Raw genomic sequence first — 27,598 nt, forward strand, 5'->3', positions numbered from 1 at the left:
CTGATCCCCCACGGATTAAAGGTCTCGACAGGATCAGCGGGAGCAGCGGGGCATACCCCGGCGGGAGGAGGCCAGTGATAGTCCCGGGCAAGCTCCAACCCGCAGCAATCCCCCTCTCCGGGGACCTCGCGGTGTCACCGAGCCATGTCAGGGTTCAAGGCATCGGAAGCTCGCCTAAATAGCGCATCCCCAGCCCTCCTGCTCGCTGTGCCGGCAGCCGAGCGATGCGGAGCCGCCGCCGGCCCGCTCGCTCCGGGCAGCGCCGCCGCTCCCGGGCTCCCGGCCAAGGCGAACGGGGAGAGCGGCAGCGGCTGCTCCGGGGGAAAGGGGGAGCGGCGGTGATTTTGGGGGGCTGCACCCCAATGAGGGGGGAGCGTGGTTACCTCCCCCAGGCCTGCGGGAAGCAGAGATTGCATCTGCCTTTAATTACTCCCTCTCTACATATCAGATGCTCGTGCACCTTCTGCACATGAATGCTGATTAATTGCAGGGTTAGGCTCCGAGGCAGGCCGGACCACATTATTTCTGATGTTTGCTCTTTTCACGAGGAGAATAAATGCCATGAATCCACAGTAATCAGTGGCTTTTAGCTTGTCACTCTTATGACACTCTTTACTTAGACCAGGAAATGGCAAATGTGGTGGAAATAAGAACTTTATTATCTTTTTTTTTTTCTTTTTTTCCCTCCCAAAAGGGAGGTGTCTGGTGAGGAGGGGGAAGAAGGTGGTAGGGGCATCTCGAGGGAGAGGGAGAAAGCGGCTCCATTTTCCCTGTGCCTGAGGAGCTGAGCTTCACCCTGTTCAGTGAGGGAAAGAGAAAAAGCAGCAGCATCTTCTTTGTGAAAGGCGGCTCGGGTGGCACATCAGACTGGGGCTGTCCTGGAGCAGTGGTGGCATCCTGGGGCCAGCAGGGCTGGAGGGCAGCGGGATCTCTGCTACCCTCCGTAGCATCTGTGGCCTTGCCTGAAACGCGGAGCTTGGGCGTGCACCGTAGAGCCGCATCCGGGCACTGGTACCCACGTGTGCTGCATCCAGCCCCGGAGACATCCCTTAGCCCGACCGGGAAGGAACAAGGCTGGGGACAAACCCAGAGGGATCATCGTAGAAAGACTTGGGTTGGAAGGATCTTCTAGTTCCAACCACCTCGTTCCAAGGATGCCGAGTCTCCTGGCGAGGATGAGCTCTGGGGGACGAGCGGCAGCACCCACAGCATCTCCCAACCCTCACCCTTTGCCTTCCCTCGCCGGCAAGCCCCGTTCTCCTCCCAGCAGAGCCCCATCGGCTCAGGTGGGAAACCCTTTCAGCGCCTCCCTCAATGCCCTGCTACCGATCTCATTGCCACCGCTTAGCTCAGTGCGAGGGCAGCCCTCGCCTTTTGAGCAGCGAACATCTGGCGTGCGGCGGGCGCCTGGCCACGGCCGCCCCGGCCCCCTCCCCGCGCCGCCCCGCCGGGCTCGCCCGCAATTAGGCAGCCCCGAGCCCCTGGCCGCGGCCCCGCTCAGGTGAGCGCCCGGTGCCGAGGACGGAGGTGTAATTAAGGTTAATCAGGGGGCCGGGGATCAGGGCGGTGGTGGGGAGACCCAGTGAGCCTAATGGCGGCCGTAATTAGGCAGCTGTGGAGAAGCGGTTAATGAAGACGGCAACCGTTAATAAAGCTCTTCCTGAGCAGCCTTCTGGCCCGGGTAATTGAGGGATTTGCAAGTGCCATCTCCCCCTTAACCCTGTAATGAGCAGACCCGTGGCAGCCCGCGTTAACCCTTCCGGGGACGGGGGCGGTGGCAGCGGGGCCGTTTGCCGCTCTGCGGGGACGTGCCGGCAGGGCCGCGGCGGCGAGATGCGGCTTTGAGCGTGTCCCCTCGCCACCGGGTCCCCAGGGCTCCCTCTGCCCCGTGGCTTCCCCCGGAGCCCTTTGAGCCACGCTCAAAGCGGCTGGCAGAGACTTTTCTCGCAGATGCTGTGGTTTCCCACGCCTGCCTCGGCATTATGCAATCCCCCCCAGCCCTCACCGCCCCCCCGGCCCCACCACCCACCAGCGCCGGGATGTCATCATCAGCCCAGGCCCTGGGAACCCACATTGTTAGCTTAGTAAATAGAGAAATCCCCACTCAAGCATTGCAAATGAGGGCAGAGGGGGAGCCGGGGAACCGCGCCGGCGGGCCGCAGGGTCTCTCCCCTCTCTCTCTCTCTTTGAGTTGTCAGATGAATTCAGTGGTTAACAAAGAGCAAGGGAGGGAGCTGAGCTGCTGTCGCAGCTGGGCAGGGCGCTAAGAGGAGGCAGGACTGCAATGCCACCACTCCAGCGAGCAGCTTTGGCCCTGCAATACCCGCTGCAGGTGGGCAGGAGCCCGGCGTACCCCCAGAGCCGGGCCTGCCGAGTACCTGAGCATCAGTAACTGCACCCTGAGGCTTGCACTGCAGCAGGGGTGACAGCCAGGGAAAAAGCAGGGAGGCTGGGGACACATCCCATCCTTGCTTTGCTTCTCTGCTGCTGGTTGTACTGGCACGGATGCAATTCCCCAGGGAATCTTGGGACCTTGCTGAGGTGTGGGGACCCACCACGCCAAAAAGCTGGTGAGCATCCTGAATGTGTCAGTAAGGAAGTGAGGCAGATCAAAAGACACTGAAATGCTTTTATTTTCATCTGAAATACAAAAGAAGCACAACACAGTTGCTTTTACAGAGTGATGGTTCCGCTTTTCTGAGTGGGGCATGAAAATCACTGGTGAGTGGAGCTCCCAGCTCCAGCAGCAGTGATGCTACTCAGTCTGTAGCCCAGCAAAGCCTCTGTTGGCCCTACCAGGAGTTTTCCTTCACCTCTCACCAGGGTTTCTCCTGTTTCCGTCTAGTTCGGGGTTTCTGTATGCACAGGGAGGCCTTGGGGAGGGTACACAGCCCCCTCTGCAAGGTGCACAAGCTGAGAGCTGAGTACATCCCTCTTGGCACACGCATGGAGCCAGACTCCATGCTGCAACTGCTGCCTATTGACTCTGCCCTGCAGCAGACAGGGAAACTGGGAGTCTCTAAAACCTTTATTAAGATGTGGAGATGTGGGTGCCCTGCTCTGCCAGTTGCCTTAGTCTAGAGGCAGAAAAGGTCATGGACTTTCTGGCACTGTGAGCAGCAATGCCGTTCCTGATGTGAGCAGTGCCTGAGGTCTCCCTTCCTTCCAGAGTGCCCACAGGAACGCCAAGGCTGGGCACAGGCAGAGGGCCAGGAGGAGCCACAAGCCCCTGGCTGGGAGTGGGCACCCAGAGGCGAGAAGGGAGCACAGATTCAGGGCTGTTCTCTCCTAATAAAAAGATTTTGCTTTTTTTTTGCCTCCACCACTGGATGGTCAGAGAAATCTGCCTGGGGGGCACATTTTCCGAGGCCATGGTGATTTGCAAGGGATTGAAAGATCTCAGTCTTTGATTTCTAATGCTAACCTGGCTTCATTGAACTGTTTTGTTAAGCTCTTCAAATTGTGTGTTTCCATTATAACAACATGTTGGGTTTAAAATAAAAAAGACCTTTTTAAGATGATAGCAGAAATGTTTTACTCTGTGTCTTTGCCCTTGGTTTCAGCTGCTGCAGCTGGATTAGCAGTGGATGCAGGAGGCTTGGGGAGCCCCTGAATTCTTGCCAGGGTGTTCATCAGTGCCCTGGCAGCTCAGCCAACCTGGTAATTTGTGCTGTTAGGTCTTGTCAGGACCAAATCCTTACCCCAGCATAAGAGGGGCAGTTGCTATTGCAATCAGGCAGCCAGAGGCAGAGCTGCAAGATCCTGTACTGGGAGAGAACCTCACATTCTACCCCATTTTGGGGACACAGATGGCAGCTGGCACCTCCTTGCCATGAGTGCCAGCCCTGTGCCTGTCCCCAGAGAGGGACAGTCTAGTGTGGAACACCAGCCCTTGTCTCCAGGCTTTCCAGTGTGTCTCATGGTGCTGCAGCCCCAGACTTGCTCACATTCTGACCTCTCCCCAGACCTCTTGGACCCTTCTCAGGTCGTTCTCATGACCAGATTTACTGCTGGTTATACCGGGGGGATTGGAAGGAGCCAAAACCCAGCCCCATGAGACCAACCCAAAGTGTGGATAGGTGTTTGTCCTGCCCTGTGCGACAGTGCGTGTGGAGGGGTGGGGAAGAAGATGCTGTGATGAGAGAGCAGCTGATTGTATTCAGGAAGAATGATGAAGAAACCTCTCCTTGCAGCCCTGCAGTTTCAGGGCCCAGATGCTCCAGATGCTTCCTACCCATGCCAGAAAGCAACCGTGCTGCAGGGCCAGGGGAGCTCCCAGGATGTCCCAGACAGTCACCCAGGCACTTTGGGCAAGCAGTGGTGGCTCAGCCTGCATCCCTCCCTCCCTGGGCCCACGGGCTGTCCCTGCAGGGATGCTCCCAGCCAAGCACTGCAATCCGTCAGCTCCTGCAGTGCAGGGTCACCAAGCTGGGAGTCGCAGGTGAAAAGTCACTTCCAGGTATTTGGGATGGCTTTTTCCTTTTTTTGAGAAGAGCAAATTCCTATTAAAACATAGATAAATAAAAGGAAGAAAAAGACTCAGCAGAGACCAAGTGGTCTTCAATAGCTGGTGGCTGCTGGTGTTGAGCATCTCCAAAACAACCCGATAACAAATATATCCTCTCAGCAGCAAACCTGCTTTGGCAGATCCCACATCAAATAAAATATGTAGATTTTTCATGAGAAGGTTTATCTTTTTTTTTTTTTTTTTTTGGCTTGTTGCTCTATAAAACACATTTACTCAGTCACATACAAAATACATTTATCCAGTTTCTTTAAAACAAACAAAATAACCTCTCCTCTCCATCTGGCCCCTCTCTCTGCTCCTTTCTAGCCTGGTCTGCTTCCCTATTCCTCGCAATATGGAACATGACAGGGTATTTTCAATGCTATTTTTGTCCGTTGTGTCATAGCTTATATTTAAAATAGCATTTAAATCTGCCAAGTAGTGCGGTGTTTTAAACTGCTGTCAGACTGAATTTCTCCTCCTACATACCACAGATTTCAGCTACGACTTAAAGACAGCTGAGGGAAGCTTTTGAGGAAGGGGGGAGGTGGAGGTGGTTGGGGACCAGATTGTCTGCAGGTGTGAGGACAGTCAAAGGATATTAATAGGGTAAAGGGATGCTGGAGAGGGGACACAGACCCAAAGAAAACCAGGGAAGGTGCATGGGAATGAAACTGCCTTCCCAAAGGAAGCTCTTGTTTGGGACAAAAGGCTGTGATGGTGGGACCAGGAGGCTGCACCCAGCAGCTGTGGAAAGGGGAGGGTCTCTGTTCGAAGGGTGAAAAGAGAGACCCCCATAAAGGGATGTTTGCTCTGCATTTGGAGTTCACCTTTCAGTCTCAAAAATAGGATCAGTTGAGCTTTTAGTAAGGGCAGCCCTAAGGCAGGGGAGGAGATTGTGCTGCCTCGCTTGCTTTGGGGTTTATTCTCCTTTCTTCATCATTTAATTTTTTGGGTCATGGCTGACATCTGGAAAGCCCTGAGGTGAAGTAGTAGGATCATTGTCCATGATCACAGGAAAGGGCCCATTCCCCCTCTTTATGCTTTTGGGGATCTAAAAGTCAGCTGGTCCCTTCCCCACCATGAATAAACACGGCAGCCACCCCCCGCAGAGCTGGCTTGGTTGCAATCACACTAGAAACACCAGCCTAACCTTTCCCAGGCAAATCCTGAGCCAGTTCAAACATTCACAACCCCTCTGAAATCATCTCCCGCTGAAGGAGATGCTCTGGGTATGGATCTTCTCTCCCGTCTGAGCCCAAACCAGCTTTGTTTCACACTTTCAGTCTTCACTCCTTTACTTTAGGTGCTGTTGCGTTCCCTTGATTCCCTGTCGTCCCTTTCACATTTCCCCTTCTATCCGTGGGCACATCCCAGCAGCGTGGTGGGTCCTGAGTGGCACCTCCCACCCTCACTGCTCTGCTCTGCACCTTCCCCAGTGCTGATGGGACCCATGCCAGCTCCTGATGGCTGCTTGCTGCTCCCAGATGTCTGGAGGGATGGGTATTTCATGAGGTGTCCCCATCCTGCAGGTGACCCTGCTTTCCAGAGAAGGTTTGGGTTTCTCTCCCACAGCTGTCCAAGGCTCATTTCTTGCTCCATCTCTGTTGGTGTCTCACCCTCTCCTGGGACACGTGTGCCTGCCATTGAAATCTCCTCCCCATCTTCTTCTGTCAACACCACCTAAGAAAGGGACAGATTGAAAATTTAGCAATGTGTCCTCTGTGTCAATAACTCCCCCTCATCATCTCCTGGGTGGCACAGAGATCTGCTCAGCCATCTTCTCCCTGCTCCACACGCAGACTTCCTCTCCACCCTCTCCCCTTCACCTTCCCCTTCTGCCTGGAGTTTTCCACCACTCACCCTTCCTCCCAGAGGGACAGGTGACCCTTCCCAAAACTCCTGGGCGTGTCATGCAGTGCCACAACCCCTGGCACATCCCTGTACTGGCCCCAAAACCACCTCTGTCACCGGTGTGCCAGGATGGCAGAGGCATCTCTGTTACACCCCTCGGCTTTCTGGGCTGACCCAGGACAGACATCAGGATCTCTTCCTTTGGGATCACCTCCTGCCTCCAGTTCGGTCCCACTCTCTAGCTCCGTTCAGAACAGGATGAGGCACCGTGAGCGGGGGTGCCCGGTTGGGTTTGGTTATTTATTCCCCCAAAAGGCAAGGCTCGGGAAGGGGTACGGCTGGCTCCACGATTACACCGCGGCGCGTTAATCAGCCGCATTAAAATTCCGAGACAGCTCCTGCCAAAGTGGCTGCGCGCCGTGCAAGGTGGCTGGGAAACGCCGGGAGCCGTGACAGGCAGGCGAAGGCAGACAAAGAGCTCGCTCCGTCACTCCGGGTCTGCTCCGGGAGGAGAAAACCAACGCACGCACACACCCCGCTGCCCATCACCGCCCGGCCCCCGCCGCCCGGCCGCTCGGATGGCACCGGAAAGCCCCGAGCGAGCGGCGTGCAATGGCCAGCGAGCCCGCCCGTGCTCCAGCACCATCCCAGGGGATGTCCAGGCTGGATGAGCATCCCGGCTGACCCCAGGAGATGGGTGGTACCCGCCACGGGGGGCTGGGATGTCACGGGGGAGGGCACCGCCGGCTGCTCAGCCCCCGGCATCCCACCCCCGCCTGCCAGTGTCCGCAGAGGGTGTGAGCCCCCGGGGCGAGGGCCCCCCGGGCCGTGTCCCCCTCCGGAGCGGCTGCCAGCTGTAGTAATGCGTTTTGCCACAGGGTGCCACTATGGCAAAGCTGTACGGCCGCCGGCCCCGTTGTGTAAGGATACCTGGCGCTCCTCACGCTGCTCGTGGTTTCCTTCTTCCCCTCCGTTCCCATCTCCCCTCATCCACCCCGCAAGGAAACTGCGGCAAGAGGTCCCCAAATATTCATCCGAAGGGAACAGTGCTGCCGGGAGACCCTTGCACTGCAGGGCAGAGGAGGGGATGCTGCAACTGCTCTGAGGTGTCCTGAGAGTGACACAGTGGACACGGACATGTCATGATGGCATTGCTCTGTCTCCACCACACCTGGCAGGGAGGAGAGATTTTGGAGGCTTTGTGGGACCTTTGTGGGCCGTGGCAGTGAGTGAGGGGGATGCTGTGTAACACAGAACAATACTCCAACCATGCTCCTCTCCTGCATTTGGAGTGTTGGGCTCTGGGGATGCAGCTCCCTGACAAAGGGGGTCTGGCTCCATTGCTAAGGAGCAAGCAAAGGGCCTGGAAAGGCTACAGCCACTCATCTCCTCCAGCTTTCCTCCAAGGATGGATCTGGCCAGCCCTATCCTCCTGCAGCTGGGCCTGTGAACTGCCAGAGAGAAAGGGGATTCTGCAGCTGGGGCATCCTACCCCATCCCATCCCATCCCATCCCATCCCATCCCATCCCATCCCATCCCATCCCATCCCATCCCATCCCATCCCATCCCATCCCATCCCATCCCATCCCATCCCATCCCATCCCATCCCGACACGCTGTGAGCAGGCTGGGTCCCACGCCCTGAGTTTCTCTTCCCCTGGCATGCTCCAGTCCCTTCCCTGCCTCTCCCCAAAGAAGAGGACGTGCCAGGGGGCAGCTCAGACCTGCAGCCTCGGCAGCACCCTGAGAGCCCCACTCTGCAGCCACGCGGGGGGAATGGCACGGCTCACCTCGGAAACGCAGCTGATGGGAGCTATGCAGGATCAGGCCACGAACCTGAGATTTTTTAGGGTGAAAAGTGTTCTGCAAATGGCAGGCAGTGGGATCCTGCGTGCTGCATCCGCCGCGGGCGGAGAGAGAAAGAAGATTCTGTTCTTCCCTCGCTAATAAAGTCTGGCTGAAATGACACAGTATAATCAGTGTTTACCTGGGAGTTTACATATGGTTTGTTGTAATTATAGTTTCAATTCCTGCTTTTGCCTCTTTTTTTTATTTTTTTTTCCTAACATCTATTTTTCAATCAGTAAAAGTAAATACTATTTTCAGCCCAATGTAATTCTTCCACTCCCATGGCCACAAACACAGCGAGGAGAGCGATTCCATTTGCGCGCTGTGCAATTGAGCAGAGAGAGGAGCCCGGCGGCTGCGGAGCATCAGCGAAGCCACGGCCGAGCGGGGACCTGGGGACATGGGGACGAGCCTCCCCTCCCCACCACGAGTCCCCCAGGGCCTCCACCCCACCTGGCAGGGCTACCTTTGCTGGTAAAAATCAGCACCAGGCCCAGACGTTGCTTCTCATCACGTCGGCATCGTTAAAACCCCAAAGCTGCCTGGTCGGAGGCAGTGGGGAAGGGATAAGAGCCATTAGGTGAAGCATCATTTATTTCAGGGCTGGCAAAGCTTTGTTCCAGCTTGGGGATTGAGTTGGCACTGAAACCACTGCGATCCCCAAGATTTAATTTGCCCCCCCCCCAATTTTTATGTGTGTGATTTATAACAAATCAAGGATGCCGGTGTCAGGTCCCCTTCTTCACCCAACTATTGTCACACACACACACATGCTGATTAAAACCACCCGGCCCCCGCTGGTTCCTCCTTGTCCATCCATCAGCCGCTCCGGGGACAAACTTAGACATCCCACTCCTAGCCCACACCTCCATCCGTGCATGTTCTGACACTCTGGCTATACACCAATACTGGATATTAACTTGGTGTGCACATACCCATCTTTAAATGTATATAAATAGGTGTATTTATTTATACCATGCACCTAAACCCCTGTAAAAACAATTGGGAGCTTTGTCTCGAGGAGGGATTGGGCATTATTGGGATGCAGAACAAGCACGTTGCCCTAGAGACACACAGAGTGTTTCTGCCTCGGCCACTCCAGTTGAATATTTGCTGGTTCAGGCACGGTTTGAGCTCGGTGCCAAGGCAGAGCCCCTGCCGGAGACCGGCGGGCAGCTGGGCAGTGCTCTCAGGAAGGGGATCGAGAAGGGACCCTTCTCCTGCCCAGAGAGTCTCAGCCCCTCAGGTGAATCCAGCAGAGGCCAGAAGCCCTGCCTGCACCCCATCCTCATCATCCTCATTTTGGGGTTATAAAATAGGCGATGAGGATGTGTCTCCCAGAGCTCTGTCTCTGGCCTCCGCTCTCCCTCGTGCCCTGCTCCCCACCAGGGGAATTACTGCAGTTTTTACCACCTTGAGAAAGGGTTTTTCCCACCCTGGATGCACATAGTACCCCCCTGAGCATCCCTGGGAGCAAAGGGGAACGCTGCAGAAGGGGGCCCTTGCCCCCGAGGCCCAGCAGGGCAGGCAGGGAGCTGGGGCTGGGGCTGTGGGTGAGCAGAGCTCCCCACGGCAGCCGGGGCTCCCTGGGCCTTTGGAGTGCGGCTGCACCGAAAAATGCCTGTCCCAAATCATGGGCGGCTGTGCCTGAATTTAATCCAAGAGGTGCTGAGTTTGGGTTTTCCAAAATAGGAGGAAGAAGGGGGAATTTTCACTGGGTCAAGAAAAGCATCCCTCTCCTGCCACTGCCTGACACTGAAAAGAAAATTAAAACCCAAGCAGTTTTTTTTTAAAAAAAACAATAAAATAAAATTGTTTTATTTCTCACAAAAATAAAGCTCTTCTCACCAATCCCAAACATGAATATATTTTCTTAGTATATTTCTTAAAAGTCTACCACAGTCAACCTTTTTCCCCCCAAATTAAGAATGAACTGGTTTAAACTCTCACCCAAAATATTTATTGCAAGGAACAAAGATATTGGAATCGTCTCCAGTGTTGGATTTCAATTCTTCCTTTCAGGCTTTTATCTTTTCAATCCAAATTTCAGTGACAATAATCCGATTTTGATTGACATTAAAATTATTTATTGTCACATTGTAGCTGTTTAATAAATTGTGCCTGCTTTATTTTTTGGCTTATAAATACTGTATCTTTACTACCTTGGTACTTAATTCAAGGGAAGAAACCACTTCTGAAAGCAGGCAGCAATAGTCTTAGCTCAGGCAAGATATAAAAATGCCTTTTTACACACATGAACCTGAGGAAAGAGCTGATTCCACCTTTTTACTAAATTATATATTTTAAGTCTCCCTGGTTTATACTATTTTACTTTATTTTCCAATGGTAAAAAATGCTTCTGTGAGCTACGTGTAAAACAAAGATTATTTTAATCTCCTTTCAGATACAGAATAATTATTTGTCAGGAGCATTTAAAAAAATCAGGAAAACAATTCATTACACTTTCATGATCTAGATTTGAGAGATTTTTCACCATTCTGGGAGTGAGTTCATAAAAAAAAAAAAAAGAAAGGCAAAAAACCAAAGCCAGGCGACATCCATTTCAGAGTGCCATTTAAATCTGGGTCGCGTTGCAAATGATTTTCCTTTTTTTTTTTTTTAATTTCCACAAATTACTGAAAGTTAAAAGAACCATCAGCCCATTTTACTATTAAAAAAAAAAAAAAAAAAAAAAAAGAGAGAGAGAGAAAGAGAGAGAGAAAATTAAAAAATAACACGGAAAAATGTATCCCTTGTAGAATAAACCTGAAGCGGCTCCTTTGCAGAAATATTTCCCTGAATGAAAAATTTCAAGCCTGTGTCCCACTTTTTTTTTTTTTTCTTTTTTTTTTTTTTTTTAGCAGGGGGGTCCTTCCTTTTTGAGCTGGATGCCAGGGGGGTGCCAAGGGGTGCTGGAGGATGCCAGTGCCCAGGGATGTTCTAGGGACACAGCATCTCATTCATGCCTGCAGCGGGCAGAGGCTGTTTGCCCACGGTCTGAATGCCCCGGGAGCCTGTCTGGGGGGAGCCTGCAGGCAGATAAAAGAGGGACCTGCCAGGGGACAGCAGGTTTGTCCCTGTGCCTGTGACTCCGCTAGTCGGGGTGGAGGGGCCAGGACCCCAGCTGGGCTCGTGGGAGCAAGGGAGGGATGCAGGGCAAGGCAGGGAGCAAGGATGCTCTGCAGGATTCAGTCTTGGGGTTCTCCTGTGCCCGCTTCCCAATGCACAGACCCATTTCCACCCACCAAAACTATCCCAAAGCCCAAATCTACACCTTAAATTTACATGGGATTGGTTCCATTCCATTACTGATGCTGCTATCTCAGGGCAGTGTTAGGGTCCCATGGAGAGCCCCCAGGGAAAGGCGAGGCCTTTCCCACAGGGACACGGAGTGGCCTTGGGGACACAGACTCTCACCCAGTGCCAGAAAGACAGTGGAGCTGCCCTGGGTCTCCCCGCTGATCTTCTGTGCTGCCTCTCCCAGTGCCAGGCGGCCGCAATGGCTCTGGCAGCCACATTTGTTTACGGGCTGAATGTGTATTAAAATGGTTCATTATTTTCCTGACTGGCAGGTTTCCAGGGCCTGTGCTAGTTAATAATTGCTGCCAATTAAACCTTCGCAAAATATGCATTGCAGGGATGGGGATGGGGGGGAAACAACACGCGAGGATTTCTCCCGAGCCCACGGATGGCTCGTGCTGCTGCGGAGGAGCCCCGTGGTGGCTTGGGGACGCGGCGTTGTATCGCTGCTCGCCGTAGGAACCTTCCAGGGATGGGGCAGCTGAGCCCCCCGAGATGGGGATCCTTGCAGGGCTGTCACTAAACAGGGATTTGTCTCTTTATGGGGCAAAATTTGCAGCTGGTGGAGAGAACAGAGCAGGATCCACCCCAGAGGCCCCCTTGACCTCGCAGGAGCCAGCCTGCTCATCCCAAGCACTGAGCTGCCCACTCAGCCTGTGGATGACTGCTCCCAGGGTGGGCAGCCAGGGCTTGGGACATTGCTCCAACCCCGGGCATCCCGCTGCAGCTTCAAGAAGGCTTGTTTTCAAAGGACAGCTCCCTCTTTTCCTGTCTTTCCACTTGTTCCCTTCCGCTGCTGGAACACCCTCTGTCTCTGCAGGCCAGCAGAGCATCGCCTCTGAATTCCACCCTGATCCCGCTCCGAACCCAGCTCCAGGCACAGCCTGGAAATAAAGCTTTTCTCAGGGGTGAAACACGAGCAAACCCCCACGTTCCAAAACCCACCTGGGGCTGGGTCTGCCCAGCTCCTTCCACCTGTGACCTCGAGTGTCTTTTACGAGCCATAAAGACGTGAGCACGTTTCCCGACCACCGATTGAAAAGCAGCCAAAGAACCGGAATAAAGAATCATTATGTAGTGAACGCTCGCCCCACTCTTTGAAGCTGGGAAGCTCGGCAGAAAGGCTGGGTGTTCAGGCAGGCTGTGGCTCTGGGAAGGCTGGGGGGAATGTTTCTCAGATGCTAAAATCGCTCGGAGAGATGCGGGAGCGGGACTGCGTTCGTGGGAAGGACGGCTGACGGGGAACCGCTGCCTTTCAGAAAGGCAAATAATCGCAGCCTAGGTTAGCTCTTCTGTCGAGAGAATAATTGTGCTTCTAAAGGCTCTGATATGATGAGCAGCACTGCTTTGAAATAGAAATAAATACATAAATAAATCAGAGATCTTGGACTGATTAAGGCAATTGCTTCCCTTGCTTTTGCAACCCCTTTGGGTCCTGGTTCCCAGAGCCAATTACATATTTAAAAAGTTTCTCTCTGTAAAAAAAAAGGAGGACTTGCAACTCTAAAATAAAGTTTCTTTGTGGTTGCCTAATGAACAGCAAGGGCCAGGACAGTTTACAGTTATTAATTGGTTTTAAATTGCTCCATCTCTGTCTTGAACCATCTTTTTGAGCTGGCCACAATATATCTGTGCCCTCCTGACTGCCCCACATGGGGTCAGGGCATGCTGGGCACTGCTGGTTAGGGCCCCTATGTGTGGGTGAGCAGCCAGCTCACCTCCCCACGGCCTCTCCTCCTCCTCCACCCCATGGTCAGCCCTACAAAAGCCCCTCAGGGTCTGCCGAGCTCCCACTGCCTCACACAGGGTGCAGCCGATGGGGAGACAAGCCAGCGAGATGCTGAGGGTGCTCAGCCATTGCTTTTCCAAATGAATTCACAATTTCTCCAGCTCTCTGCTCTCTCCTGTGTGACTATGAGGGAGATTTGCTTTGCCACCCCCTCCCCACTTTATCCCCCACCTTGGCACACTGCAAACCCCTCCTTGCCACCCAAACCTCAGCTTATTTCTAGGCTCCACATGGCCACGACATGTGGGAGCTCGGCAGCCGGCACGAGCCCAGGGACTGCCTAAGCTTCTCTTGGCACACCACACCTCACACCACCGAGCACCTCCAGGCACCGAGCAGGCAGAGAAAAGGCTCCATTCTTCCCCCAAAAAACTCCCAGGGGGGTTAATTCCGCAAACAGCTTCCTCGCCATAAGGATAGGTGAAATAAATCTTTCTCCCAGCCCAGGGAAGTGCAGAAACGTCACCCCTAAAGGGAGGATGGGCTCGAGCCATGGGCCTCCTTGAATGTCTTCTCCCTGTAAACATGCATTATTGATAGCAGAAATTATGCTGGATTGGTTTTGGGATGTAAGGAAACGCTGGAGAATATTGATATTTTCCCGAGTTGCTTCCAAACCTATTCTTGGGCTTGAACGTGTTGCGTGTGTCATCTCCAATGAACGGTTTTGAGCTTTAATTCAAAAAATAGCACGATGTTTATAATACTATATAAGGTTTTCTCCTGGCTGTACGCACGGGATTATATATGTGTCGGTGTGTGGGTGCGGATGTGTGTGCAGGGATGTAATGAGACAAACAACTCAATCTGGAGCCTGTGGGGAGGAGGAGCTGCACACGCAGCCCTGAGCAGCGGCTGGTTCCCTTCGGTACCGATTCGGTTTCCTTCCCAGCAGCCGTCAGAGTTGTCTGAACAAACACGTTATCATCGGGACCGATCCGTAGAAAAACAGGCGGTGATGTTTTAGGTGCAGGAATACACCTGGGGGTGCATGGGGAGGTTTGTTCTCCAGCTGTTGAATGCTGGAGATGGGCTGGTGGTGCATGACAAGATGCCAGACGCTTTTCAGTGCATCAAATCCACATCTCAGCACTTTCCACGGCGCAGAGAGGAAACAGTAATTAAGCGACAGGACTTACACCACTTGCTCGCTGCATCCCTCTCAGCCCTGTGCACGTGTGTGCCGGCGGGCCCCACTGTTCCAGGTGCAGCCTCACCCCTTCTCAAACACAGTCCTGACGGGGTTTTTTACAACAGATGAATTATTCAGCAGAAAAAGTGTTTCCCCCGTTCCGGGATTTTCCTGCTAACACCTTATTGGTCATTTCTGTTGGTCCCTGCCCAGCTCTACTGGTTTTATAAAATGCTCTGGAATAACACTGGGAATAGCAGCGTGTGGGAAGGAGAAAGGTTTTTATCTGCATGGGGTCTTCCATCTCCAGCTCTGTTTCTATGGATATCTGAGTGGAGTTTATATTTATCTCTCCCATTTGAGCTGTGTGTGTAACTTTGGAGGAGAAGGAGGAGGCCAAGAGCAGAACCGCCTTGCTGCTCGCTCTGCTGAACCCTGGCTCCTTTTGGTCAGCGGTGAGAGCATCACCCGGGTGGTCAAAATCAGCCAAAATGCCACTAAGGCAAGGGGAAGCTGCAGAAATACTTGAGCTAGAGCTCAACACAGCAGCAGACACCATGTCCAGCAGGGAAGTGGCCCCTCTGCCACCCCCAGACACCGGTCAGGGATGGCAGGGCAGGAGCATCACTCCTGGTCCCCAGTCGCTCGTCCCCAATCCCTCATGCAGCTGCCCTGTAAATGGCCAAATTTCCTGGGAGCAAGGGATTTTCCATCTGTCACAGTGTCCTTTGCTGTCAGGAGAGAAGTCGGCACAGCCCTGGTGCCGGGGGGAGCGTGCCGGGTGCCGGAGCAGGTAGGAGTGGGAAGGCGAGCACATGACTCGGCCTGGCCCCGGCGCACCAGCTCCCAGAGCATTACCATGATGGCTCCATCATTAATTGATCAATCACTGGATGACAGTTAATTAAGTAGAAAATAAAGCTGCTCTGCCCAGCCTGGCATTAGTAGGCAGCGGCATTAAGATTTCTGGAGTACAAGGGGGAAATTAAAAAACAAAGGCACAGCTGGAGGAATAACCCCATCGCTGGTGGCTGGGGGTGGCAGCCTGGCACGATGCTCCCTGGGTCGGGATATGCAGGCAGCCCCTGCACAGCAGCAATGGCTGGTTCCTGGCTTCTTCCCTTCCCAAGAAACTGGATTTCACCTGCTGCCCTCCAGACATAGCCCCCATTATCCATGTGCCCCTTTCTCCACAGCTTTGGTGCTGCTGCCCAGGCACTGGCCACTGGCCACCAGACCCTGGCCAGCACACAGATCTGCAAAGGGGCTTTTCCTCTCAATCCTGTTTTCTCATCTCTCAGTCCTGCCTTGTGAGCTAACCCACAGACAGGGTGGGGAAAGAGAAAGCCAGATAGAAAGCATCCTCCTGCCCCCCGTCTTATGTGCCCAGGATTGTCTTGATATGAAAAATTATGGTTTTTGTTAAAAACTATTACTAATGAGGCGTCTTTCCTGCCCTTAATTGTTGCCAAGGCGATGACCCCAGCCAGCCATCTTTAATTAACTTAGACTAGATCTCCTGAAATGAGTTCCTCGGGTAAATTGCTCACCACAGCTTTCAGGCACGGAGCTGTGTTTGCCAAGGCCACCCGCTCCGGCACGCTGCCACAGCCACCGGCAGAGGTGATGGCACAGGCTGGTGTCCCCATCTCTGCCACCCCTCACCACTGTTTGGCAATCCCAAGGCAAATCTGTAGAAATTCTGAATACGGGTATGAGGATGGAGTGACTGATGCCTGACCACAGGGAATGGGATGAGTGTGGGCTTCTCCATAAAATGGGAATTCACCCTGGCTGCCGGCTTCTCCCATCGCAGGGGCTGTGGGACCGGCCGCACAGTGGCTGGCACCTCTCCAAGTGAAAATCACATTTCCTGCCTGACAGATAACGTCGGTCAAGAGAATGCCAAGGACGATTCCTGAAAATGCCATAATTGTTTTAATCTGATGGCGGATAAAAGATAATGATGCTAACAATATTTAAACGTAATTATAGTTTCCTGCGGCTGTTGGGCTCTCTGAATCCTCTCCACTCAAGTGGCTTTGTTTACGAGCGGCTCCAATAAGGCAGGGCCTGCTTTCCTCCTCTTCACACCTGCACCTCCATCAAGGCAGAGGATGGACACATGCCAGGGGGCTGCATCTCCTCAGGGACTGGCACTGGCCAACCCTGCAGCCCCTCCGGGTTCCCCTGTTTTGGGCACACCATCATCCATCTTCTATCTCCTGAGATGTGACGCCTGTCTTGGAAAAGGGACTGGGATATTTGGACCGTGGCAATCACCAGAAGAGAGGGATCTGTGTGGGGAGTTTTAGGGACAGGTGGTAGAAGTAAATTCCCCCCGTCAGGGTGGGGCAGGCATATGGTGGCTTGTTTCTACCAGTCACCCACGTAAGGGCTGTGGCCCCCTATAGCCCCCAGATCCCAACCTCAATTCCTCTCCAAGGTGAACTCCCCAGCATCGACATAAAACAACAAAGCAGGACAAAGGGAATTTCTGGGAATGGTTTGCTGATGATAAACAAATAAAAAGCACCAAAGGTGGATGTCTGGGGGCTTGCAATCTGCAGGAGAAGAGAATGGAAGGAGAAGAAAATGGTATGAACCCCTACACTGAAGACCGTCCTGCACTGGATGCTGTTACCATCATCTCACAGAAATTCTCCCAGTCTTATGGGGGCCTGGGTGCCTGGGTTGCAAAACAGCTTGATCGAGTGCACAGAAACAGGCAGTGAGAAAAGATGGGATTTAGGGGAGGCTTTTAGAAGAAGTTAAATATGAAATGGCTATTTCAGTAGCTGTAGTTTAGCCTCCTGTGTGAATCAGTCTTTGTAAATAGGAATGGAGGATAGCCAACTTCCCCAAAAGGGCTCTACGGGGGGTCCGGAAAACCACAACGTCCTGAGTTTAATGGGGAAAACAGATAGAAATGGTAACAAAGAATGGGGAGAAACAGCAATAAACCTGATTGTTTGGTAAATAAGGCCGAGCCTGTTGCCGAGAAGGGAAGTTTGAAAAGCAGCTGGGGAATGAATAACCGGTTAAAAGTTAGGAGACAAAGTGGCATAACAAACCCGAGGGGTTCCCAGCTCAGAGCAGTCAGTGCCGGAGCCCCTGCAGCAGACAGGAGTGTGAGCCTTCAGAAGTGCCAGGGAGGAGGGAGGAAGTAGCAACAGGACAATATCCACTGCTGCTCCAACCTCAGACCTGGCATTGTGTAGAGGGCTACGGAAAGGAACTCATCGTGCTAATGAACTTGGCCTTCAAGTGGAGGAGGATTTCAGTGTTGAGCGCAGAGAAAATAAATCCATTACCTACACGGCAAGGAAACAGCTACATCCATGGAGGAAGAGCACTCCAAGACATGGGGATTGAAGAGATTAGCCTGGGCACTGGCAAGAGCCAGGAGGCACATGGCATGTCAGGAACGGCTCAGGATAGACCAGAGAAGAGGACAGGATATGTGAGGAGCAGGCTCACCCTGTGCCATGTGGGTTGCTGCCTCACTGAGGGCATCCCACAGGGACTGGGGGGGCAGCAGGGCAGGGCAAGGAGGCGTCTTGGAGTTGTGCAATAGCTGCAGTCTGAGCAGGAATTAAATAGAGTCCAGCCTGCAGAAAGAGGGGCTGGGATGCTCCAGCTGGATTCCTGGCACAGAAAGCTGCTTTGGCAGCCACCTGGGGTGCTGCGACCACCGAAAGTTTGGAGGGGTTGGAAAAGTAATTGGGGAGGGCAGAGAGCTGCCTGGCTGCTGAAAAGGCAATGAACGAGCTGAGGCTGAGGGCTCTGCAGAAAGTAGGGCAAGAGAAGGCAGGAAAGTGTCCCCTCCCTGTCACTGTGCTGTGTCCTGGCCTGGCCTGGAACACCTCTGCAGAGGGAGGCAGTCGTCTCCAGAGCTGACATTGGTTTGGGAGTGGCCCGGGGTCCTCCACCTGTCCCTGCAGCATCTCTCTACCCTCCAGAGCCAGGCATGAACCTCGGTAGGGGACCTCTTTCCTATAGCACCAGGAAGGATCTCCTCCCTCCCAAAACGCACCTCCAGGTTTCCCAGCATCTCGCCTCCACCCTGCCGGGACGGATTGTCACCAGTTTCCCCGTTCTCCGTGGAAATCCACGCGAGACACACAGGGACAGCTCTTCACACGACACACATCACAACGATGAGTGCCCACCCTTTTTGCCCCTGCAAGGACCTAGACGCCAGTGGCGGGGGAGGGTCCCGGGCGAGTCCGGCCCCTGCTGTCTCCCGGCCCCGCAGCCCACGGCCGCTGCCATGAACCCGTGGCCGTGGCCACGCGTGGCCGGCGCAGCGCGTCTCCACGGGCTCGGCGCAGCCCCGATGGGGCGCGTTGACATCTGTAACCAAACTCCGGCTCCGGCAAAGGCAGGGCTGCCCGGCCAGGCGGAAAATTAACACTGACATTGAGTTTAATTAAACAAAACAACCAGGCTGCGAGCTGGAGCGGGGACGTGGCGGCAGCTGGAGGAGCCGGGCTGGGCGCGGTTCGGGACCTACACCCGCCGCCGCCCCGCCGGGACGAGCCGATGTCGGCCTCTCGGAGCCCGGCATGGCTCGGGAAACCGAAGCTGGATGGGCAGCCCGGCTTCCCCGCCGAGACTGCCGGCCAGGGCCGGGAAACAGCGTTTTCCTTCCCCGTTTTGCCCGTGTCTTTACAAAAAGACGCCGGGGCGCAGCACGGCGGCGGAGGCCCACGCGTGTCCCTGCTCCGGCGTGGAGCGGGACGGGTGCCCGGCGGTCTGAGGCGCGGAGGGAAGGCGAGGGACGCTCCAAGGGGCGGATTTCGTTGAGTGGGATTTGGGGAGATGCTGACCGCCTGACAGCCACCCCATCACCGGCTGCGGCCCCGCGCCTGTCCCCGACCCTGTGGGAAACGGTCTGATCCGGGCAGGGAGATCCCGGCAGAGCCTTTCCCGGCCAGCTGCTCCCCGGCGGGCACCAGTCGCACCAGTATCGCCAGTGGCACGGGCAGCGGAGCTCCGGGCAGCGCCGGCAGAGGCGAAGCCGTGCCCGGAGGGGCCGTGGTTTTACGCGGCTCGGCTCCGAGATCGGTCGTACGAGGCAGAGCCGCCCTGCCCGTTGCCCTCTGCGCGCTGCCCGCCGCCGACCGCCGCTCGCAGCGCGAATTCCTCCGCGGAAGAGCTGAAAATTGCGCGCAGCCCAGCGCAGGGCGAGCGCGGGGCGGCCTCCTCCGGCCCCCCGAGAGCCGCAGCGCTGGTGTCCGGTGTTTGGGGCTGTTTCTGTCTGAACTCCCCACAGCTCTCTGCCCCACTCCGGGAGCTCCCTCCAGCATCAAAGACCTTCGTGTTCTACCCAGCCCTCTGCGTTCGGGTCCTGGAAGCTGAGGGCTGATCCCTTTGCCGTCCGGCCTCCTCCTCCCAGCTCCCAGTCGGTAGCTTTGGGGCTTTTAGTCTGGTCATTTTATTTTACTTTATTTTATTTCACTTTTTTTTTCTTTTTTTTTTTTTTTTCTGGGGGGAGGGAGGGCGTGTGAAATGTCGGCTTTGAAGGATATTTGTAATAACATAACCAGCAAAATGAATGTCATATTTTTGCTCCAATGAATTGGATTTCCTGAAATATTGTCTCCGTAATGATGCCTTTAGGCTCCTCTGGATTAGATAACTCTCCAACCACATCAAGAAGGCTAATTATCCCAAAGCCACTTTCCCGGCGTTTCCACATCTATTCCACACACCTATGTGTCTCTGCATTCAGAGACACGCCGCTCTCGGCCGGGGCTGCCGCTCCGCGGGGCCGCTCACGGGCGGGGACGGGCCCCCCGCGCCCGCCGCGCCCCCGCGCCCGGGGGAGCCCCGTCGAGCGGCCGTGACGACACCAAGCCCGACCGCCCCGCCAGCCAATCGGCGAGCCCCGAGCGCGCCCGTCAGCCCGCGCTGACCAATGAGGGGCGGGCGGCGCGCCCCGGCGGGATCCCCCCGACGGCTCGGGGCTCCCGGGGCGCTCCGGGCCCCCCCCCGGGGCCGCTTCGCCCGGCGCGGGCACTGCGGGACACCCGCGGGGCGCCGAGGGCCGGGGCAGCGCCAGGAGCCGGGGGTGCCCCGTGGGGTCGGGCCGCGCTGTCACAAGGGCGGGTGTGGGAGGGGGCGAGACCCTCGCCCCCAACAAAGGACGAGCGGCTGTCCCGGTGCCGGCGAAACCCCCGCGCTCCGGGGGTGCGGGCAAGGCCGCCCCTGCACGCTTGCGGGCGGAGCCGAGGCAGCCCACGCGTGGGTGCCCCCGCCGCATCCCACCCCCCGGCCCCGCCCGGCGCGGCTCTGTGTCCCGGCTCTTTGCTTGGGCCGGGGAGTCTGCACTTCGGGATTATTCAGCTCCTGCAAGTTTTTTGTTAGGCGGCCCTGAAAGGCCTCAAAGGCTGGGAACACCATTCTAATTACGGGGAAGCACAGCTTATTTAGAAGATAAAAAGAGACTTGTAGTCTCATAACAGCTTCTTATATCCGTCAAATAAGGATCTCTAATGACGGGGTGAGAGCCAGTGAATGCCTAAAACAAACTAAAAAAAAGGAGTGAAAATAAAGCAGCCAGGGGCTTAAGATATATTAAATTACCCTGATTAGGAATTTAGGCCGTGGCTCGAGTCTGCTGGAGAGGCTGGCGAGGGGGGGGGACGGAAAGTGCTGCTATTCATTTCTGGGGAGAGGGGTCAGTAGGTCGGAGGAGTTCACAGGGCCTGGCTCTATTCTTATGCTAACAGAGAATACAAGCGCTGGCCTGGAAAATAGAAATGAATTTGCAATAATCCGAGCCCCTCTGTTTGCAAGGCGAGCGGCTCTATAGCTAATTGCAGCCCGGCCTCCCCCGCCTCGCTGCGGACAGTTGTAACGATGCATGGGAGATTAGAGCCCGAGGGGCTTGGGGGGGGTGGATTTAAGCCGCCTTCCCCCCTCCCTTCCCTCTGCCCGACGGTGAAATATTCCGGGGCAGGCGCTGGTGTTTGGGCTGGCTCTGCTCGGAGGGAGCGGGGCCAGGCAACTTCTTGAACTTCCCCGAAGCCGCGCAGGGGAGCGGCCGACGGGCAGAGCGCTGTGCCGGGGGGTGGGGAGGGGGGGTCGGCTCTGCGCGGCCCCGGGGCCGGCGGGGGCGGGAGAGGGGGAAGGCAGCGCAGGTCCCGGAGACGGGGGGACCCCCATTGAGCTGCCGGTGACAAGCAGTAAATCGGGGAAGAATAGCGCATGGAAACGCGCCGTCGGGGCCGCTGGCCGGCCCTACAGCTGCCGGCCCGTCTCGCCGCCGTGAGAGCCACCGTCTCCTCGGTGGCATTCCCGGCTCCCGCCCCATACACCGACGCCTCCCGCCCCGCACCCGAGGAGTCTCTCCCCGCAACAGAGGGGTCCCACCCGCACCCCGCGGGGTTCCGCCGCCCCCCGGCCCGAGCCCGTCCCGTCGGCCGCTCGGCGGACCCGGCGGCCCCAGACTGTTTCAGGACCCTGGACAGGGGCGGGGCGGCCGTCGGGGCGCGGCGCCGCCGGGTCCCCTCGCATCCTCCGGCCACGTCCCGACGGGCCGAGGAGGGAGCGGTCCTCCCTGGTCCGGTCCGATCTCGAGCCCTCGCCTCCTTTCCCCCTCGTTACCGGGCTGGGATCACCCGGCGCAGCGGCCGGCGAGCCCCGGGGCCATACTCGGGACGGGCCGTGGCTGGGCACCGGTCGAAGCCCACTCGAACACAAACACACCCGCCAGGGCGCGGAAATCGCGGGGAGGGGACGCCAGGGAAGCCGAGGGGCTGTTTTAATGACCGTCGAGCGGCTCGGTCAGCCCCCGCCGCCCTCGTCGGCATGCGGGCTGCTCCCGGTGCTGGGGACGGTGTGGACTCCCCGCCGTGCCCCGACGGTAAAACGGGGTGGCACAGCCCCAGGGTCGCCCTGCCCGGTCCTAGCGACAAAGAGCCGGCCCTGCTGCCAGAAATAGAGCCCTCTTTCGTTAACCGCGCTCCTCTCCTCCTCCCCGCCTGTGGCTGCCCCGAAGCCGGAGCCAGAGGTGCTCCGGGTGAGGGCTGTGCCTGGGGTAGGAGGCACGACATGGTGACAGCTCTGGACCGAGACCGGGACCGGACCCTGCGCCCCACACAGCCCTGGCTGCAATCCTGCCGAGCGCTGCCAACTTTGCCCGGCAGCTCAGGGCTGTCCCTGCCGTCCTGATCCCGGAGGAATGGGGCACACGGGGATGGAGAGCGGGTTCGGGGGCTGCTACGGGCCGGGGCCGGGGTTGCCGGGGCCGCCCCAGCGGCTGCAGGTCTCAAGGTCTCCATAAATCACTTTTTCAGACTCTCGGAATTCTCTTACTCGAGAGTGAAATTAAAAGGATGATTTCCGTAAGTGGCACACGCCGGACAGAGTTATCCCCGCTCGGCATTGTCCATGCTACGGGGCTTCTCCCAGAACCTTCGCCTAACACTTTTGTCGTTTTAAAAGGCAGAAGCTCCGAATTTTATCCGGAGTCCTCTTCTGAAAGGCTGCTAAAGCTTAGGAAAATTATATTTCAGGTTTATTAAAAAAGAAAATAACAAACCCAACCCCCAAACTTAAAAAACCCTACTACACACAAAACAAACCGTACACATAATAATAATAAAAATAATAATAATAACAATAATAAATACTAATAATACCAAAACATCGGTGTTTCTAATTTCCAATTGTATACTTAGTCGCTGAAAAAAGAACCGGCATTATTTGTAATCATAATCTATTAACTGAATTTGGGAGGAATTTTCAGCAGAAAAAAAATTCATTACGGGGCTGCTCTGTGAATTTTCGCTCTCCCGAGGACATACGGGCAAAGGATATACTCGGGGTTTTAAAAATTGTGTTAGAAAACAAATTCCCCGGCGCTTTTATCTCCTCTGTGATGGGACAGGGAGATGAGCCAGGGCGATTTAATTTCTCAACGCCTGCCGGAGTTTGGGTTTTCCCCTCCCCAAAACACTGCCCGGTCCGGCCCCACGTCCTCTCCCCGCCTTGTCATTCCCGGCCAGAAATAAACCATCGGGGCGGAGAAAAGCTGGCTTATTTGCTAGAATAAAAATCGGGCTTATTTACAACATTAAAAAAAAATATCGTGTTTATTTGGAGGAATGGAAAGTGTGTTTCTTTGCAAGAATAAAAATCGGGGGTACTTGCGGGACCAAAAAGCCGGTTTCTTTGCAGAGGGAGGAGCCGCTGCTCTGGGAGGTGCGGGACGGGGGGCTCTGCCGTGTCTCGGGGGCACGCAGAAGAAAAGGGGTGCCTTCCCCGCCGAGTGCGCCCTAAATGGGGCTGGGGTTCATTTCCCAGCGGGTCCCCCCGGGCTACGAGCGGCCGCTGCCCGGGGGCCCGCGCCCAGCCCCGCAGCCGCGGTACCCGGGCACTTCCTCGCTCTCTCCCCGCAGAGGTGCGGGGAAAATCTGGGGGGGAGAGAGTGGGACACAAAGGTGCCCGGGAAGTGCCCTCCTTTTCCCGCTGAGGCTGAATTGCCACTCGGACGCGTTTTCCTCGCTGCGCGGCCCGTGGCACGCTGTTCGCCTGCCCTGCTGGCGAGGACGGGAGAGCTGTTCCCCCTTCAACGAAAACCCGAGGAGGCGACGGCGGGGCCCTCTGCGGTGCCACCCTCGCCGCAGGGCGGCCGGCACGGAGGGGAAGCCCGGCCGGGAGGGATCCCTCATCTCATCCCTTTCCCCGCACCCCCCTGGCCGTGGGTGCGGTGCTCGCCCGCGGGAGAAACGCTCCGGAAGGGCGCCCGGGGTGTGTGCGAACGCCCCGCGCTCTGGTGCACCCACGCGTGTGCGGGACACGCACACACACCCGCGGATGGTGACCCGGGGTGTGACACACCCGCCCGGGGGGCACACGCGTACGGCGCGGGGGTGCCACACGCGTGTGCGGGCACGCTCGGGGCGGCACTCGCAGGAGTCGCGGACACAGCCGCGTCCGCAGACGGACACAGCCCCCGGGTTCGCTTCTGTCGTTTGCAAACGCGCTCCCGCAGGGCGCACCCCGGCCGCTGCCCAGCCGTGGGGATCCCCTACGCCGGGCACCCGTTCCCCTGCACCTTCCGTCCCCAAATCCCTCGGCTTTGTCGCTCCCTTTCCCCACTCCACCCAACACACTCGGTTAAGGGCGGTGGCGGGAGCGGGGCTGCAAGAGGCGGCGGCTGAGGGCTCCCCGCCCGCTTCCTTCCCTGCGCAAGGTGAAAGAACACGAAAAAGGTGAAAACACAGAAAGAGCCCCAAAATGAGCCCCTTCCCGAGGTTTGGCTTTATTTATCCCTGCGTATCCTTGTGCCCTGCAGCCCCGGGCAGGCTGGACGAGCCGGCTGCCCGGCGGCTCAGCGCCGGTGTTGGCTCGGCGGGCCGGGGGGAGCCAGGGGGTGATGGGGTCCCACTGCCCGCGGCGGGGGGCGCGGGGAGCCGCAGGTGCTGCTGGCGGGAGAGACCCGCAATGGCTGTTTGGGTGTTGCATTAAAGCACGCTGCAGTGCGCACAGTGCGGCCCCTCCCCCCACAATCTGCCTGTATGCTAATGACATGCAAAGAGACTCATTTGCATGTTTATCTCTGTCAATGGGCAAGCGTGGCGGGCGCGGTAATACGTTTCCCACCGTGGCGTGGAGGCCTCCCCCCCCCGCGTCCCTCACCGCCCCGCCGGGCCGGGGAGGGTCGGGCAGGGCTCTGCTCCGGCCCCACCGCCCAGCCCTGGCACCAAGGCAGGTACTGCCACAAAATGGCTGCCGGGGGGGCCTGCAGCCTCCCGAGCACCCACCTCTGCCCCCCAGCAGCCCCCGGCCCCTCCGCGCCCCCACCCCGCAAACCCACCTCCGGATTTTGTGCTTAAGCAGCCAATCGGGGGCGCGGTACCCTTCCCCCCTCCGTCCCTCCTTTCTCCCTCCATCCCTCCTTTTCCATCCTCCATCCCTCCTTTTCCATCCTCCATTCCTTCTTCTTCCCCTCCATCCCTCATTTTCCACCCTACATTCCTCCTTCTCCCACTGTATTCTTCCTTCTCTTGTCTCCATCCATTCCTTTATCCCACCTCTCTCCCTCCTTTTACACCCATCATCCCTCCTTTTCTACCCTTCATCCCCCCTTTTTCACCCTCCATTTCTTTTCCACCCTTTATCCCTCCTTCTCCCCCTCCATCCTTCCATCTTTCTTTCTCCCCTTCCATCCCTCCATCCTTTCCTTCAACTCTCCATTCCTTTTTCACCTCCATCCCTCCTTTCCCCCCCACTTTGTCCCGCTTTCCTCAAACCCAGACCCCACTCTTCACTGTTTCCCCGCACGGGGATATTTTTGATTTCCCACCGGCCGAGGGAAAATCTTTTCCATCCTTCCACGGGGCTCCGACTCTCGCCCGGGTGCTGAGCCCCCGGCAATTCGTGACCTCAGTGGGTCCGCCGGCACCGTGTGAAGCCCCCGGTGGGTGCAGAGCCGCGGGTGGGTGCCCTGGAGGGGCTCGCCCCTGCTTCCTCTGCTCAGGGGGCGAGGGGCGTCCCCAGGCACCAGTGGGGAGAAGCAGCCGTGCGTGCATTCACGCGTGCGGGCCCACGGAAGGGACGGACATTGGAGGCACTGGTGCCAGTGTGGATTTTTGAAATAGCCACCAAAAAAAAAAAAAAAGAAAAAAAAAAAAAAAAAAAAAAAAAAAAAGAAAAAGAAAAAAAGCGCGGCCTCTCCCACGGCGCCGGGGTGCGCCCACGCCGCTATTTTCAAGCACTCACGTGAGAGAGAAGGGCTGTTTTGGAGCCGGGAGTGCTCTGTCCCCGCTCTCCGAGCGAGGATGCGGCCAGCCCAGCGCACCCTCGGCGGGGACGCTGCACAGCGCGACCTCCCCGCACCCCACGGGGCGCTGGGGACGACCCCCGACTGCAATGCAACACAGCCTCATGTGCGCTCCGTTCTGCACAGATATAAAGAACACGTATGTCCTTATGTTCCGCTATCGTTTATGGCGCCGTATGATACTACACGATGCTGCGTGACGCGATGCGACGTGACAGCCCTCGGCCCTCGGCACGGCCCGGCCCCGCCGGTGTCCCTGGGCCGCGGGGCCGCCCCGCCCCGAGGCGCCGGTGACAGCGCCCGTGCCGCCGCGCTGGGCTCGAGGACGGGATTCGGGGGATCCCTCCTGTCTCCCCACCCGTTATCCCTCCTCCTCCCTGTCCCTTCTCAGCCTCTTATCCCCTCCTTTCTTTTCTCGCTCTCCCCAACCTTGCTCACTTCCCCGGTGAAGGTGTGTTCTCTCCTTCCTGCCGTTATCTCTATTTTAGGCCCGGGAGGTGGAGGGGCATGTATGTTCATCCTCCCTTCACCCGAAATTATCTTAGAAAAAAAATTACACCAGCCGAAAACCTAAATCTGCCCGAGGCCCCCAGACTCGCCCCGTCCCGACCAGTTTATCCCAGCACTACCCAGCCGCAGGTAGGGGAAGGGGTTTATTTGTGGGGTCAGTCAGCACCTCCCTCGGTCACCCTGCCCCGTGTCATCACACCTGCGCAGAGGGAGGTGCGACCCAGCTGGGACGGTGCCGCTGACCCTCGGCGAGGGCTTTGCCCCGAAGCCCCGTCCCGGAGGGCAGCGGGTCCGAGGGTGTCAGTGCTCGGGAGCCCGGGGGGTGCCGGCCCTCAAAGGCCCCCCAACCCCGCGGTCCGCTCCCCGGGTGGGTGTTCCCCTCCCGAGGGGGGCGGAGAGAGGCAGGCCGGGGCAGAGGCAGGTTTGGGAAGGCCGCCTCCCCTGGCTTTCCGACTGCCCCCGCCAGGCAGTGTCCCCGCCGCACCCGGCCGGGGGTGGGTCCGCACGCCCGGGGGAGGTCGGCTCGGGGCTCCTCATCAGCGTGCCCGAGGCAGGGCTGGCTTTGCCAGGAGTACGTGGGAACCCCTACAGAGAGACGCCCTCCCGTCACTCCCCAAAACCTGCTGTGTCATCACGCCCCGGAGTAGAGGCAGCCCCCCAAAAGCGAATGGGGGGGTGTGTTCCCTTACCTGAGCGCTGGCCCGGGGGAGCCACGCAGAGCGGGGGTTCTGTGTTCGGCTCGTGTTCTCCTGCCGTGTCCCGCAGCAGAAACTTCCTCCGGCCGGGGCCGGGGCCGGTGCGGGGGAGCCGGGCTGGGCCGGGGGGACCCCGCGGCCGGGGAGAGCCGCACACCCCGGGCCG

At 57.0% G+C, this 27,598-nt stretch overlaps 1 long non-coding RNA gene across 1 annotated transcript; it reads right to left on the reverse strand.

Moving 5' to 3' along the window:
• Positions 1 to 4,673: 4,673 nt before the first annotated feature.
• LOC119705326 lies at positions 4,674 to 27,598 on the reverse strand. Its single transcript, XR_005258191.1, has 3 exons — positions 27,427 to 27,598; positions 8,152 to 8,318; positions 4,674 to 6,190 (listed from the first exon to the last, which is right to left on the reverse strand). It is a non-coding gene; the product is annotated as an uncharacterized LOC119705326 (long non-coding RNA).

The sequence above is a fragment of the Motacilla alba genome, chromosome 10 (genome assembly GCF_015832195.1).
Source record: "Motacilla alba alba isolate MOTALB_02 chromosome 10, Motacilla_alba_V1.0_pri, whole genome shotgun sequence".
Classification (NCBI taxonomy): Eukaryota; Metazoa; Chordata; class Aves; order Passeriformes; family Motacillidae; genus Motacilla; species Motacilla alba.